Here is a 16203-nt window from a genome sequence, read left to right on the forward strand (position 1 = left end):
CAGATCTAGCAAGAAACTACATGAACCCTATCTCGGCACATGAAGCGAAGAACACAAAAAGCAAGATAAACTAAGATAGAGAGGGTCAACAAGACAAGAATACCTGAAAAAAGATGAGATGCAGCAAAGGCAATCCTACAGCAACCAAACCCCCGATTGGAAAGTCCTGCAAACACCATAGATAACCATAGAAAAGCACCTAGGTAAGCAGATCTAGCCGAGAAACAGATAGCACAAGAAGATGTATGAGTAGAGGAAGCATAAGGAGGAGATCTAGCAACTAAATCCCCGAACCCTAGCTTGGGACAAGAAGAGGAGAAGCCAGAGACTGAGGCGGAGAGGGGGGGGGGAGGAGTGGCTGACAACCACAAGGGGGGGGGGGGGGAGGATAAGACGAGAAGAGCGGCGACGGTCTGCGTTCCACCGAAATGGGCCGGGCTGCATAACGGGCGCGCACAACGGACGTCACCCGCGCACCGCACGAGCCCAGCAACAACCAGATCGACTGACCCAAACTACGGCTCAATCGACGCTAGCTAGCCCAAATGAATAGGACAAAGCACTCCAGGAATAAAACGCACGCATCTCAAATCACGATCCAACGGACCAGAAACCGACTGACGTAAAAGTCAAAACTCAGCTGACTGAAAAGTAGCTAAATTGTTTATTTTTTGTTCAACACACATGGCAAATTAGTCTACCATGGCAATCATTTTTTTCGCCACCTTTTTCTGTTGAAGTTCCCATCATCTCATTTTGAATATCTGTTTGTAAATTTATATATTAGAGGATGGCAGTTTCCAAAATTGTAATATCACATTGGTTTTATACACATTCACAACATGAAAAACTGTAATTTTCTGTACTTTGTTCCCTTTTCTTGTTCTTTTTTGTTTCTGGCATCTTCCTCCAAAAATAACTTTTTTAACTGGGCATGTAGGCCAAATAGGTGGTCGCGTTGGGCTCCTGGAGCGAACGCTCCACAGGACTGAATTCGTTCGCTGCGAGTTTCCTCGCAGACCGAACCTTTCGTTCGGGACGGGAGTGTCCCAGACCGAACGATCGGCCATTATCGACGTCATAAATTTTTCTATCCTTTTCTATCTTTTCTTTTGAAATTCCTTTTCTATCTATACTATTTGAACGCGCGTGATGGTTTTTAGGTTCCCTGAGTATCCTGCGTTATGCACTTCTCCACCAGGCGTGTATCTTTGGGTTAGTCGCTTAGAGATCGATAGACCATGTTTCTGATACCCCGGATTCTATATATCCGGTAGGTTGTTGTTTGCGCGATTTGTATCCATCATCAGGCAACAGCCGGCTATATATACACGCCGAACTAGATTCGTAAGTACTCGTACGTATAGTATACCTATTCATCACCGCGATTCGCCGATTTGCCTTTTTTGCTTTCGGAGGAAGGTAGTTGTCGCCGTACGTAGATCGCAAAGTAAGGACCAGCTAGCGGAGGAGATCGAAGATGGCTAGCTTTCAGGTGGCCGACGCGTCGGAGTATCTGGCCATCACCGGCTGGGGCATCGACGACGTCAAGCTCGCCAAGAAGGCGTGGGTTTTTGTGGGGCAGCAGTGCAAGAAGTTCAGCATCTCGCCGGTGAACTATGAGTTCGAGGTGCACGCCATGAGTGCCGAGAAGCTGCCCTTCATACTCCCCGCGGTCTTCACCATCGGCCCCAAGATCACAGCCGCCGGGGGCGAGGAGTCGGACAGGAAGGACCTTGAGGCGCAGCTCCTCTTGTACGCCAAGCTCATCGCGCCGCTGCACAGCTCGAGGAGCCACGTCCAGGAGCTCGTCAAGGGGATCATCGAGGGCGAGACCCGTGTGCTCGCCGCGGAGCTCACCATGAAGGAGATCTTCAAGGGCACCAAGACTTTTAAGGAGAAGGTGTTCAACCGGGTGCAGCTGGAGCTCAACCAGTTCGGCCTCGTCATCTACAACGCCAACGTGAAGCAGCTGGTGGACGTGCCGGGGCACGAGTACTTCTCCTACCTCGGCCAGAAGACGCAGCAGGACGCGGCGAACCAGGCCAAGGTGGACGTGGCGGAGGCCCGGATGAAGGGAGAGGTGGGAGCCAAGAAGAGGGAGGGGCTGACGCGGCAGAATGCGGCAAAGGTGGACGCCGAGACCAAGGTGCTGTCGGTGCGGCAGCAGGGCCAGGGGCTCAAGGAGGAGGCCAAGGTCAAGGCCGAGGTGCAGGTGTTCGAGAATGAAAGGGCGGCGGAGATCGCCGCGGCCAAGGCCGAGCTTGCCATGAAGAAGGCCGGGTGGGACAAGCAGGCCAAGGTGGCCGAGGTCGAGGCGGCCAAGGCCGTCGCCATCCGCGAGGCCGAACTTCAGATGGAGGTCGAGCGCAAGAACGCCATGCGCCAGACCGAGAAGCTCAAGGCCGAGCAGCTCAGCAAGGCAACCGTGCACTATGATACACAGGCAAGTAACTAACCTACATGTATACATATAGTATATTACGTAGTCGCATGCATGCATGCATGCATATACAGGTTCCGTTGATTTTTACGTGTGTGTGTTTTATCATTATGACTTGTGCTTGTAGGTTCAAGAATCAAATGCGCAACTCTATAGCAGGCAGAAGGCGGCGGAGGCAAAGCTGTTTGAGCAGATGAGGGTGGCGGAGGCGCGCAAGGCGCAGGCCGACGCGCACTTCTTCGAGCAGAAGATGGCCGAGGACGCCAAGCTCTACGCCAAGCAGAAGGAGGCAGAGTCCGTGGGCTTGGTGGGCAAGGCCAAGACGGAGTACGTGGCGTCCATGCTCCAGGCGCTCGGTGGCAACTACCACGCGCTCAGGGACTACCTCATGATCGACGGCGGCGTGTACGCCGAGATGGCGCGCATCAACGCCGGCGCGGTCAACGGCATGCAGCCCAAGATCAGCATCTGGAGCAACGGCGGTGGCGCGGACGGTGCCGGGAACGCGGCCGGAGAGGCCGCAGCTGGCAGCGCGCTGCAGCAGGTGGCCGGGGTGTACAAGATGCTGCCGCCGCTTCTGTCCACGGTGCACTGCCCAAGGACGATGCTGCTACCAACTGATCGTCCTAGTGCGCGCGTTCGAATTTCGTTTGTTCGGCGTTGTCCCAATATTACTTAGTTTTTTTTTCTTTAAATGAATATTACTTAGTTAAGATTGTTATTTCCGACAGACACACTATATATTTCTTGTAGCAGATTTCCTATTCAGAAGTTGCCGAGAACAAATATTACTCTTAGGTCGATCAACTTTACTACTACCATGAACTTTTGAGTTGCACAAAAGGTTGTTTATATGTTTGTGTGTTTTTCTTACTGTATGGTACTGCTAATTATCATTAATCCCCTCCCCCACCCCCCACACATAACTAAGAGCAACTTCAACAGCCGCACGAAACGACGCGCGCGCGGTAAATGCAGCCTTTAGCGTGCGCGGGGCGTTTTGCCGCGCGCTCGCGCGCAGGAACCGCTTGCGCGCGCGCGAAAAGGCGCCAGCTCGCGAGCCATTTTTTGCGCACCGCTTCCGGCGCGCTTATAAAGTGCGGCACGCGCCACGTGCCTCTTCACGCCTCCTCTTCTTCTCTTCCTCTCTCTCTCTCTCTCTTTCTCTGCCACGCGCCGCTCCAGCGTCCCGCCACCGACGCGCCGCCATGCCGCCGCGCCGTCGAGCAGTGTCCGGCTACCGCGGCGTCCGCCTGCGCCCCAACGGCGGCTACTACATGGAGATACGCTCCGGCGATCTCTGACTCGGCCTCGGCACGTACGGGACGGCGCGCGAGGCCGGCCGCACGTACGACGCGGCGGCGTGGCGTCTAGGTCGGCCGCGCGGCCAGATGAACTTCCAAGATGTCTACACGCTCCAGCAAGCGCTCGACCGTGCCCCGCCGCCGCGTCTGAACACGCCACAAGACCGTGCGGAGCACGCCGAGCGGCAGCGCCGCCTCCTCGTCGCCCAGGAGGACGAGCGGGTCATGGCGGAGTGGCGCCACCACTGTTGTGTCAAACTTGTCTCCGAAGGCTGCATGTCGGCAGCATGCATGCACCAGTAGTAGCAGATTACTTAGCTATGAAGGCAGTAGCAGTAAGTTGGCAAGATCATTTTGATTTTCTACTATTGTAGGTCAGCAGTGACGTAGAAGCTGTTGATGATGTAAGGGCTGAGCTCAAGCAGCTCATATGTCGGTTTGTAAGTGCTATATAAACAGCACCACCCCTCCCGTTGTAACTCACTCAAGTTAGCACCAAAGCAATCCAAGAGTAGTAGTACTACAACCAGCCTCACTACGTGAGCATCTCCACAACGAGTGTGTGCGTGCTTCACTTGTGTCCTGCTAGCTTCAGTTAGCTGCAGTATAGATCGTCTGTGCCTCTGATCCTCGGCAGTTCTGCCAGTAGATAGTTTGGGCCAACAATTGGCATCAGAGCCTTAGGTTATGCCGAAGCATATGCCGAAGGAAGGCGTCGCCGGCGACGGCTCCAAGACCGCCGAGCATAGCTCGGCTGAGGACACCCGTGCGGCGGACGCGCTCGCGCTGCGAGGCAGGCCGGGAGGTGAGCTGGGTGCGCCACGCTCCGTGCGTGACGTGGGCATGTCCAGCACCTCCTTCCCTCTCCTCACGCGGACCAACTACCCCAGTTGGTCGGTCATGATGAAAGTCATCATGGAGGCGCGGCATATGTGGAAAGCTGTGGAAACCGGCGATGTCGAGTATGAGGAGGACCGGCTGGCGATGGAGGCGATCTTGCGCTCCGTCCCAGAGGAGATGGTGCTCACCCTTGGTGCCAAGGAGACGGCCAAGGAAGCATGGGACACCATCAAGACTCTGCGCATCAGCGTGGAGCGCGTACGGGAGTCGAAGGCCCAGACCTTGCGCCTCCAGTACGAGGAGATCCGGTTTAAGGCCGGTGAACAAGTCGACGACTTCGCCTTGCGGCTGCAAGGTCTCATCAACGAGCTCGCAACGCTCGGAGCCCATCGACAACAAGATGGTGATTCTCAAGTTCCTCCGCGTCGTCCCCAGGCAGTACAAGCAACTGGCCTGGTCCATCGAGAGTTTGGTGGATCTCTCCACCATGACGATCGAGGAGCTGGTAGGGCGGCTGAAGGTCGTCGAGGAGCGCGGCGACGAAGCCGACAACCGTGCTGGCGGCGAACTACTGCTCACCAGGGAGCAGTGGGACACGCAGCTTCAGCAGCGCGGCCGCGATGGCTCTTCCGGCAGTGGGGGAGGCGCCCCCATGGGAAGCAGAGGTCGCGGCAGAGGCGGAGACCGCGCCCAGAGCGGCGGCGGCAACCGCGGTCGCAAGCCAAGCCAGGCAGGGCGAGGCGCTAGCAACGGTGGCAAGTGCCGCTACTGCAACATGCCGGGTCACTGGATCCGGGATTGCCGCAGGAGGAAAGCCGACGAGGCAGCCACGGCAATGACAAACCTCGTCCAAGCTGACGTGGACGGCGGGCCGGCAATGATGCTGGCAAGAGTGGAGCCCGTGCAGGAGAGCACATCGTCTCTCGCGACCACGGCTCCGACAACCACCCATTCCGTGCAGGAGGCGCAGAACCCGTCCACGGGAACCATCACTCCAGTGACAGGCCATACCTCGACAACGACGTTTTCGGGGCCTGTCGACTGGGAGGCGATGAAGGCTCGGGTGTGGGGGAGCCACACCCCGGCGACGGCGTCCCTGAACTCGGGACCCGACGAGGTCGCGCAAGTTGGCGCGGCAACGACGCATATGGCGGACCATGCTCCGACCATGATGCTGGCAACCATCGACTCCGTGCAGGAGCGCACGGAGACTCAGGTCAGCCGCACCCCGACAACAAAGTGTTCGGGGTCCACCGTGTTGACGGGAGATGGCTCCCTGACCACGGCATGTGCGTGCGGCTACGTCTTCCTCAACGAGGAGAGAGCCGTGACCACGCCCACGCTTGCAGGCGGCAAGCAAAGTGAGGGTTGGTTCCTCGACACCGGCGCCACGAACCACATGACTGGTTCGGTCGACGCGTTCGCGGAGCTGGACCGCTCAATCACCGGGAAGGTGCGGTTCGCGGACGGATCCGTGGTGGAGATCCACGGGCGCGGGACCGTCGCCTTCGCCGACAAAGGGGGTGATCATAGGGCATTCACGGACGTCTACTTCATCCCGGCGCTCAAGAGCAGCGTCGTGAGTGTTAGACAGCTCGACGAGGGCTGGTTCGACATCGGCATCCGGCGCGGTGTTCTCACCATGCGCGACCAGTAGAAGAGGCTGCTCATCGAGGTAACCCGCTCGGCAAACCGCCTCTACAAGCTCTTCTTTCGACCCGTGCATCCTGTGTGCCTTGTCGTGGGCCATGTCTCCGACGCGTGGCGTTGGCATGCCCGGCTAGGACACCAGCACTTCGACGGGTTGCGGAAGATGGCGCGAGGCAACCTCGTTCATGCGCTACCTCACATCGAGCACGCCGACGAGTTGTGTGATGCGTGTCTTGCCGGGAAGCAGTGGCGCCTGCCCTTTCCCGAGAAGGCACGCTATCGGGCGCAGAAACCCCTGGAGCTGGTTCATGGGGACCTCTGCGGCCCAATCACCCCGGCAATGCCAGGAGGGCGTCGCTACATCCTGCTGCTCGTCGATGACTATAGCAGGTTCATGTGGGTGCTGCTCCTCGCCTCCAAGGATGAGGCGGACCGAGCCATCGTCAAGCAGCAAACGGCAGCAGAGGTCGAGTGTGGCCACAAGCTGCGCGTGCTGCGCACGGACCGTGGCGGCGAGTTCACGTCGGCCACGTTCTACAAGCACTGCGACGAGAAAGGGGTGCAACGTCACCTCACAGCCCCTTACTCGCCGCAGCAAAATGGCGTCGTCAAGTGGAGGAACCAGACGGTGCTCGGGATGGCACGCTGCATGCTCAAGGCAAAGCAGGTGCTGAGCACGTATTGGGGGGAGGCCGTGCTCACAGCCGTCTTCATCCTCAACCGCTCCTTCACAAGGAGTGTCGATGGAAAAACACCTTACGAGGCATGGTATGGGAGGAAACCCGATGTACGCTTCCTCCGCACCTTTGGCTGCGTCGGGCACGTCAAGATGACGCGCCCACAGCTGAAGAAGCTCGACGACAGGAGCACCCCAATGGTGTTCATGGGCTACGAGACGGGCTCTAAGGCGTACAAGATGTACGACCCCGTCTCAAAGCGTGTGCATGTCTCGCGCGATGTCATCTTCGACGAAGACGCGCGATGGACTTGGGAGGCGTCGGGGGAGGCCCCGGCAAGCAGCTCCTTCACCGTGGAGTACCCGATGTACTCTAGGACCCCGGGAAACAAGACTCCGGGGAGTTCCACCCCAGGAAGCCCGGGAAGTGTGGATCCGGGAACCGCAACCCCGAGAACACCGTCCCCGGGTACGTTGTCCCCGGACACCCCGACGTCAAGCAAGGTGGGTCCCGGGAGGCAGTTCGCAACCCCGCCAATGGCGAGGTCGGAGCAGTTCGACGCTGACGACAGCGTTGGCGCCCCCCACAGGTTTCGGCGCATGGGGGATCTCCTCGGCGAGGCTGCGGCAACACCGCAACAACCCGAGGGAGAGGACGTTGATGACGACGACGTCTTGCATCTGATGGCCGGCGAGGAGCCGACCACATTCGCGGAGGCCGAGCAAGAGGACTGCTGGCGCCATGCGATGCTGGACGAGCTGGCGTCGATCAACGACAACGCCACTTGGACACTCACCACACTGCCTGCTGGGCACCGAGCCATCGGGCTCAAGTGGGTGTTCAAGGTGAAGAAGGACGAGCACGGCGCCATTGTCAAGCACAAGGCGCGCCTTGTCGCCAAGGGCTACGTGCAGCGTGAAGGAGTGGACTTCGAGGAAGTCTTCGCTCTGGTGGCAAGGCTGGAGTCCGTGCGGCTCATCCTTGCCGTGGCTGCTCACCGCGGGTGGGAGGTACACCATATGGACGTCAAGTCGGCGTTTCTCAACGGCGACCTAAACGAGGAGGTGTACGTCTCCCAGCCACCCGGGTTCGTTGCCAAGGGCCACGAGCAGGGCGTGTATCGACTACACAAGGCCCTGTATGGTCTCCGGCAAGCCCCACGGGCGTGGAACGCCAAGCTCGATGCAAGCCTCGCATCCCTTGGGTTCTCACGCAGCGCTTCTGAGCACGGCGTGTACTCGCGTGGCACCACGAACACGCTGCTCATCATCGGCATCTACGTCGACGACCTGGTCATTGCCGGGGCAGAGCCCGAAGAGGTTCGACGCTTCAAGGGAGAGATGCATCGTCTCTTCAGCATGAGCGACCTCGGGCTGCTCCGGTACTACCTCGGGCTGGAGGTGAACCAGGAGGGTGGTCGCATTACAATCACGCAGATGGCCTACGCCACCAAGATGCTTGAACGAGCAGGCATGAAGGACTGCCATGCCGTGCACGCTCCAATGGAGGCACGGCTGAAGCTCAGCAAGGATAGCTCCGAGAAGGCGGTGGATGCTACACTCTACCGCAGCATCATCGGGAGTCTCAGGTACCTCGTGCACACCCGACCGGACATCACGTTCATTGTCGGATACCTGAGTAGGTTCATGGAAGCCCCGGCAAGCGATCATCTCGCTGCCGTCAAGCACTTGCTCCGGTACATCGCGGGTACGCTCACGCATGGATGCGTGTATCGTCGTGGCGACGGCGAGAGCTTGGTCGGGTACAGCGACTGCGACCACGCTGGTGATGTGGACTCCCGGAAGAGCACCTCGGGCATACTATTCCTTCTCGGGAATAGTCCCGTTAGCTAGCAATCGGTGAGGCAGAAGGTTGTCGCCGTATCTTCGTGCGAGGCGGAGTACATCGCGGCAGCTACAGCAGCCTGTCAAGGCATTTGGCTTGCTCGCCTTCTCGGCGAGATGCTAAATCAGGACACAGCCCCTGCGCTCATCTTCGTCGACAACAAGTCGGCGATTTCTCTCTGCAAGAATCCAGTGCTTCACGACTGCAGCAAGCACATCGATCTCCGCTATCACTTTATACGTGACTGCGTCGAGAAGGGTACGGTGATCGTGGAGTTCATCCGGACTGGTGAGCAGAAGGCGGACATTCTGACAAAGGCACTTGGTCGCATCCGGTTCCAGGAACTACGCGACAAGGTTGGGATCATGGGCACCAAGCTTCTTCGACAAGTTTGAGGGGGAGAATGTTGTGTCAAACTTGTCTCCAAAGGCTGCATGTCGGCAGCATGCATGCACCAGTAGTAGCAGATTACTTAGCTATGGAGGCAGTAGCAGTAAGTTGGCAAGATCATTTTGATTTTCTACTATTGTAGGTCAGCAGTGACGTAGAAGCTGTTGATGATGTAAGGGCTGAGCTCAAGCAGCTCATATGTCGGTTTGTAAGTGCTATATAAACAGCACCACCCCTCTCGTTGTAACTCACTCAAGTTAGCACCAAAGCAATCCAAGAGTAGTAGTACTACAACCAGCCTCACTACGTGAGCATCTCCACAACGAGTGTGTGCGTGCTTCACTTGTGTCCTGCTAGCTTCAGTTAGCTGCAGTATAGATCGTCTGTGCCTCTGATCCTCGGCAGTTCTGCCAGTAGATAGTTTGGGCCAACAACCGCCACCCGGAGGACGTCGCCTATGAGCAGGCCTACTGGGCAAGGCTTCGCGAGGAGGACACGCGAAGGCGCCGCGAGGCGTGGTTGGACAGGCGTCGGCGCAAGGCGTTGGCGAACACGCAGTCCGATCTCGTTGCAGCAGATGGGCAGTCGTTCTTCACGCCGAACGATGATCGGTGGTTGGACATCTGGCTGGATACCTCGGACGACACCGCCGAGGAGGATAATGGTGATGATAGTGATGATAGCGACTTAGAGTAGTTTTTTTTATGCAATCTATCTCGTTTTTTATCGTTTGTCGTTTTTAATTATTATGCAATCTATGTTTCGGATGTAAAATACCTTTGTATAAATCTATGCAATCTATCTATTTTCCAATGCCAACATTTAACCTAGAATGAGCGTGCGCTGCTTTTTTTGCGCGCTGCTGGAGCGGCGGGCGCGCTGCATTTTAGCGCGGCTGCTGGAGCGGGCGCAGCGCGCCGCGCCAAACCAGCCGATGCGCGCGCGGCATATGTGTTTTTTGCGCGCGGCGCGACCGGCGCCTGTTGGAGATGCTCTAAGGGCATCTCTTGTCGAAGCCCAAAACTTAACACCCAAAAAACCGTGAGTTTTTTTCGAGAAAATTTTCAATCTATTCATCTTCAATCATATGGCAGTACAACGAATACCAGAAATAACAGAAGTTACATCCAGATCCATAGACCACCTAACGACGACTACAAGCACTAAAGCGAGCCGAAGGCGCGCCGCCGTCATCACCCCTCCATCGCCGGAGTCGGGCACAACTTGTTGTAGTAGATAGTCGGAAAGTCGTGCTGTCAGGCCCCGTAGGACCAGCGCACCAGAACAACAACAACCGCAGATGAAGAATAACGTATATCAGAAAGATCCAATCCGAAGACACACGAACGTAGACGAACAACGACGAGATCCGAGCAAATCCACCAAAGATAGATCCGCCGGAGCCACACCTCCACACGCCCACCAACGGTGCTAGACGCACTACCGGAACGGGGGCTAGGCGGGGAGACTTTTATTCCATCTTCAGGGAGCCATCGTCGTCTTGTCTTCCTGAGCAGGACACAAACCATAACAAAACTGAAAGAAATGACTAAAAGCGGAGCCCTCCTACCGGCCCTTGCCGAGATCCACCGCGCCCCATGGCCCTAGGGCCACCGGAGAGGAGGCGGACCTGCGGCAGTGCCGGCGGGAGGCAAAAACCATAGCTTTTTTGGAGGAGGAGGAGGCGGCGGCTAGAAAGACTTCCATCTATATCGTTAGGGTTTCACTCGTTATATAACAACCCAAATCGATAAGAGACTACATTCTAACCGATACCCAAAGCTTAACTCCAATTAAACTACTTTCCAATGCCGTGTTAATTCAAACCTTGGTGTCAACAATGCACCTTTTTTTTAAATGTGCAGTTCCCTCGACATTCCGGAACCTCGCCCGAAAAGGTTCAACCTCATATTTATTCCTTCTCCTTACTCAACTATTCTGGCAAGGCCATGTTGAAGTCATTTTTGTCTTCCTCCTCCTTGGGTGATAATAAAAAATGCTAGATGCACGAGATTACTACGGGCATTCACCAGACCCTCCCAACTAATCAAACTGGCTGTAAACGCCCTCGATGCGGCTATAGCTCCCACGTGTCGAGGCACGACTTAGAGACATAACCGCATTGAAAGCAATGTCGCAAGTTAGGCAATCATCACAACATCCCATGTAATGCATAACAAAAGGGGGAGATACATAGTTGGCTTACACTCGCCACGTCACATCAAAGTACATAAATAACATCCATCATACAAACACTCATGGCCCGACTACGACGCCAAAATAGAAAAGAACCCAACATGCGACAAGGCCCCGAATCGAACCCCAACTAGGCACCACTACTGATCATCGGGAAAAGACACGTAGTAACGCTGAGAGTCCTCTTCGAACTCCCACTTGAGCTCGTACTCGTCACCTGGAGCGGAATCACCTGGACCTGCATCTGGAGTTATAGTATCTGTGAGCCACAGGGACTCAGCAATCTCGCACCCTCGCGATCAAGACTATTTAAGCTTATAGGAAGGGTAAGGCAAATGTATGTGGAGCTGCAGCAAGCGACTAGCATATATGGTGGCTAACTTATACGCAAAAGAGAGCGAGAAGAGAAGGCAAAGCACGAGCGAGAATCTAGAAGAACAACCTGCGCAAGCACAACTCCAACACCGTGTCCACTTCCCGGACTCCGCCGAGAAGAGGCCATCACGGTAACACACACGATTGATTCATTTTAATTAATTAAGGTTCAAGTTATCTACAACCGGACATTAACAAATTCCCATCTGCCCATAACCGCGGGCACGGCTTTCGAAAGTTCAATCCCTACAGGGGAGTCCCAACTTAGCCCATGACAAGCTCTCACGGTCAATGAAGGAATAGACCTCCTCCCAAGACGTTCCGATCAGACTCGGTATCTCGGTAACTCAAGACACTTCGACAGGTTAAAACAAGACCAGCAACACCGCCCGAATGTGCCGACAAATCCCGATAGGAGCTGCACATATCTCTTTCTCAGGGCACACTCAAATTGTCTTAGGTACGGGTAGGCCAGCCCAGAGTTGCCCCTGGTGGCCACCGGCAGCTGACAGGTGGACCAACACTCAGAGGAGCACTGGCCCGAGGGGTAAAATAAGATGACCCTTGAGTCTGCAGAACCCAAGGGAAAGAAAAGGCTAGGTGGCAAATGGTAAAACCAAGGTTGGGCAATGCTGGACAAGCTTTAATCAAGGCGAAATATCAAGGGGTTCCCATTATAACCCAACCGCGTAAGGAACGCAAAATCCGGGAACATAACACCGATATGACGGAAACTAGGGCGGCAAGAGTGGAACAAAACACTAGGCGAGAGGCCGAGCCTTCCACCCTTTACCAAGTATATAGATGCTTTAAGATAACATGGAAATATAATGATATCCCAACAAGTAAATAAAAGATGTTCCAACAAGGAACGGCCTCCAATCTTCACCTGCAACTAGCAACGCTATAAGAGGGGGCTGAGCAAAGCGGTAACATAGCCAATCAATGGTTTGCTAGGACATGGTGGGTTAGAGTTTCAACATGGCAACTGGAAGGCTGACAAGCAAATGGTAGGCATCGTAGCATTGGCATAGCAAGAGCGAGCAAACTAGCATAGCAAAGATAGTAGTGATTTCGAGGGTATGATCATCTTGCCTGCACAGTTGTCAGAGTTGACTGGATCCTCACAAGCAAACTCAACGGGCTCCTCGGTAGCGAACTCGTCTCCCGGCTCTATCCAAACAAGACAAACAAGTAACAAGGATACAATCAACCACGTGCAAGACCAAGCAATATGATGAAATGAAGATATGCTATGCGGGATGCAAAATGCAAGATATGACAGGAAATGCATGAACCTGGAATTCCAAGGGTGCCACTGGGAAGATGAGATGAAATCGCTTGAAAACGATATAAAGAACGCCGGAATCGGAGTTGCGGTTTGGAAATGGCAAGCGTTTCAAAATTGACACCGGTCTGCGATTTACAGCAAGTAGGCATCTAAATGCAGTGAGATGAACATTCTACAGCCACCAAACATGACAACAAAATACATGGCAGAGATGTACACAAGATTCTTAACAAAATACTAGCAGTGAGTCACGGCCAATTCATCCATTATGAGGTTCAAACAAGCATGGCAAAAACGCAAATGCAAAACAGATTCCAGACTTGGTGAAATTAACACTTGTCTGAAATTTCAGATCACGAAGCCCTCTTCGGAGCAGCAAAACAACATGATACATGACCTGATTATGATAAATAAGAACATGGCATGGAGCTACTCAACAATCTTAACAAAAGACCCAAAGTGACCTGGGGCCAAAAGGGATCAAAAAATATACTAACGAGCACACGAACATAGCAAAAACATAATCAGTTTTCAGACTTAGTGAAAACTGAGACATGCTGAAATATAACTCACCAAGGCATGTAAACGAGCTCGATGCACACACCACGGTGCAAGTCATGGCAAGGCAAGCATACATCCATTAAGAAAGCGCAAAATGCTAGCTAGACATGGCAAGAACAATGACATAGCATGCACGGATCAACTACAACAACGCCGGCAAAATCACAAACGAGTTGACGATCTGCCCAGATTCACAACGAAGCAAACATAGAGCTCGATTGACTCAAGCTAGGATGCTCCATAATTGTAAACAAAGACATGGATGGATAGATCATAACATGATTAACAAAACACCTTTACTGATCATCCTCAAAAGAGGCACAGATCACTAGGAAACAAGCTGAACATATGGCATCATGAACTAAATAATCCCAGACATAGTGAAAACAACTAAGTCTCTGAAAACAGATTTCCCGGGTGCCTCACTTTGCAAGCTTGCACAAGTCACCACACACATCCTAAAAATGCATGGGTTGCACCTCTGTAAAGAAGACAAAATCCTTAACAAAACATATGAAGGACTCACAGGCATAGCATGCACACTATAATCATGGCAAAAATGACAAAAGTCTAAGATGAACTAGCAGATCTGACAATTAACTCACGAAGCCTCCTTCTAACAGCATTTTTGGCATCAAGATGAGCTCAAATGAAAATGATGCAATGGAATGAAATGATGTACTCGTCGAGGCAAACATTTTGATATACTATATGCCCAAATCGGAGCTACGGATGCAAAGTTACGGGGCCTCGAATAGGAGCATATGAAGTGAAAATTCCTGGGACTTAGCAAAAAAATCAACCTCTCGGATTAGATCTAGGGTTTCGCACGGAAACCGAGGCGCGGCCGGCACTGTTCACCGAAGCTCTCCGGCGAGGAAGCAGGGCTCCAGCGAGGAGGGAGTCGGCGCCGGCGAGGGCTGCCGGACGACGGGGTCGGCGGCGGCCGGAGCAGGGCCCGCCGACGACGGGCTTGGCGGCGGGGCGGCGAGCTTGGCGAGGCGGGGTCCGGCGCATGTCGGCGAGGGCCGGGTCCGGCACGTGTCGGCGAGGCGGCCGGCGAGTCGGCGGCGAGAGGAGGCGGCGTTGGCGCCGGAGAAGAAGGGCGGCGCGGGCGGCGGAGGATGACCCGGGCGGCGGCGTGGCTACGGGCCTCCCGGGCCGCGGCGGCGGCGGAGTGGCGAGGGCCACGTGGCAACGCCCGGTTGGGCGCGGGTGGCGGCGGACGCTGTCCGGCCGGGGGCGGACACGTCCGTCGGTGCGGGGATCTGTTTGTTTAGACTAGGGTTTCGGGGAGGAAGAAGAGATCCGAAAACGGGGGGGGCTATTTATAGGCATAAGTGGAGCTAGGAGAGTCCAAATGAGGTGCGGTTTTCGGCCACGCGATCGTGATCGAACGCTCTAGGACATGGAGCAGAGCTTGGTGCATTTTGGGCCAAATTGGAGGGGTGTTGGGCTGCAACACACACGAGGCCTTTTCGGTCCCTCGGTTAACCGTTGGAGTATCAAACGAAGTCCAAATGGTACGAAACTTGACAGGCGGTCTACCGGTAGTAAACCAAGGCCGCTTGGCAAGTCTCGGTCCAATCCGGAAATGTTTAATCGCCACACACGAAAGAAAGCTAGAAATGACCACCGGAGGAGAACGAAGCGCCGGAATGCAAAACGGACAACGGGGAAAATGCTCGAATGCATGAGATGAACACATATGCGAATGCAATGCACATGATGACATGATATGAGATGCATGACAAAGAAAACAACACACGGAGACAAAGACCCGAACCCGAGAAATAAATATAACTTAACGCCGGAAACGGCAAGAGTTGGAGTACAAATAGGGAAAGTTACATCCGGGGTGTTACACTGGCCCCCTCTTGATTTTCAGCTGGGTGGGGCCCATCCCTCCCCCTTAATCCAATCATGATTTGCTACTTCAAACCTACCCTGTAATAAGCCCGTGAAGGTCCGTTGATGTAGCATTTCTTGGCGATTATTCACCGAATAACTCTTGAACAAGCATGCTCATCTATCAACACCCCCCCCCACTTGGTTAGAAATATGCACATAAAAGGGGAAGTAGAAGAAATTTGCCTTGTCGTCCATTTGTCAAATAGAATGCAAACATGGGAGAGGAGGACACACGGGGGCAAGCTGGGTGAATTGTCCAACTACACAGTCTCTGGGAGAGAGCTTGGGTAAGATGTCCGAAGGCACGCGCATCAACCGTTGCCCTTGCTAGCTACCTCGGGTGTGACACGATAACTCGTGGCTGCTTGGCTCGGGAGGTGGCGATGGCCGATGGCAGAGTCGATGTGGTTGCAAACAAGCCAGGGTCAAGCATGGTTGCTGACATCCGATTCCCTGGTGGTGGGACGATGACATGGTGGCGGGAAGGAGATGGGTCATTTCTCGGAGGCAGCTTGGACATAGCTTGGCATTGAGAGAGGTAGGCAACAGTGTCGTGGGCTCGACAGAGGTTTCCGTGCCATCGGACTCCCGGATATGATGAGGATGGGCTTGGTGGCGAGGGGGCGGGGTAGTCAGCGAGTGGCTGGAGGGGGCATGGAGACGGGAATCACTGTGGCGATTGCAACCAGAAATGTCCTCTCGCCGAATTCGGACCGATTG

At 54.7% G+C, this 16203-nt stretch overlaps 1 pseudogene; it reads left to right on the forward strand.

Moving 5' to 3' along the window:
- The first annotated feature begins 1480 nt into the window (after window positions 1-1480).
- Window positions 1481-3747, forward strand: LOC147985368 (flotillin-like protein 2 pseudogene; annotated as a pseudogene).
- Window positions 3748-16203: the final 12456 nt, after the last annotated feature.

This window comes from Triticum urartu, chromosome 2A (assembly GCF_056163025.1).
Source record: "Triticum urartu cultivar PI428250 chromosome 2A, HENAU_Tu73, whole genome shotgun sequence".
Taxonomy (NCBI): domain Eukaryota; kingdom Viridiplantae; phylum Streptophyta; class Magnoliopsida; order Poales; family Poaceae; genus Triticum; species Triticum urartu.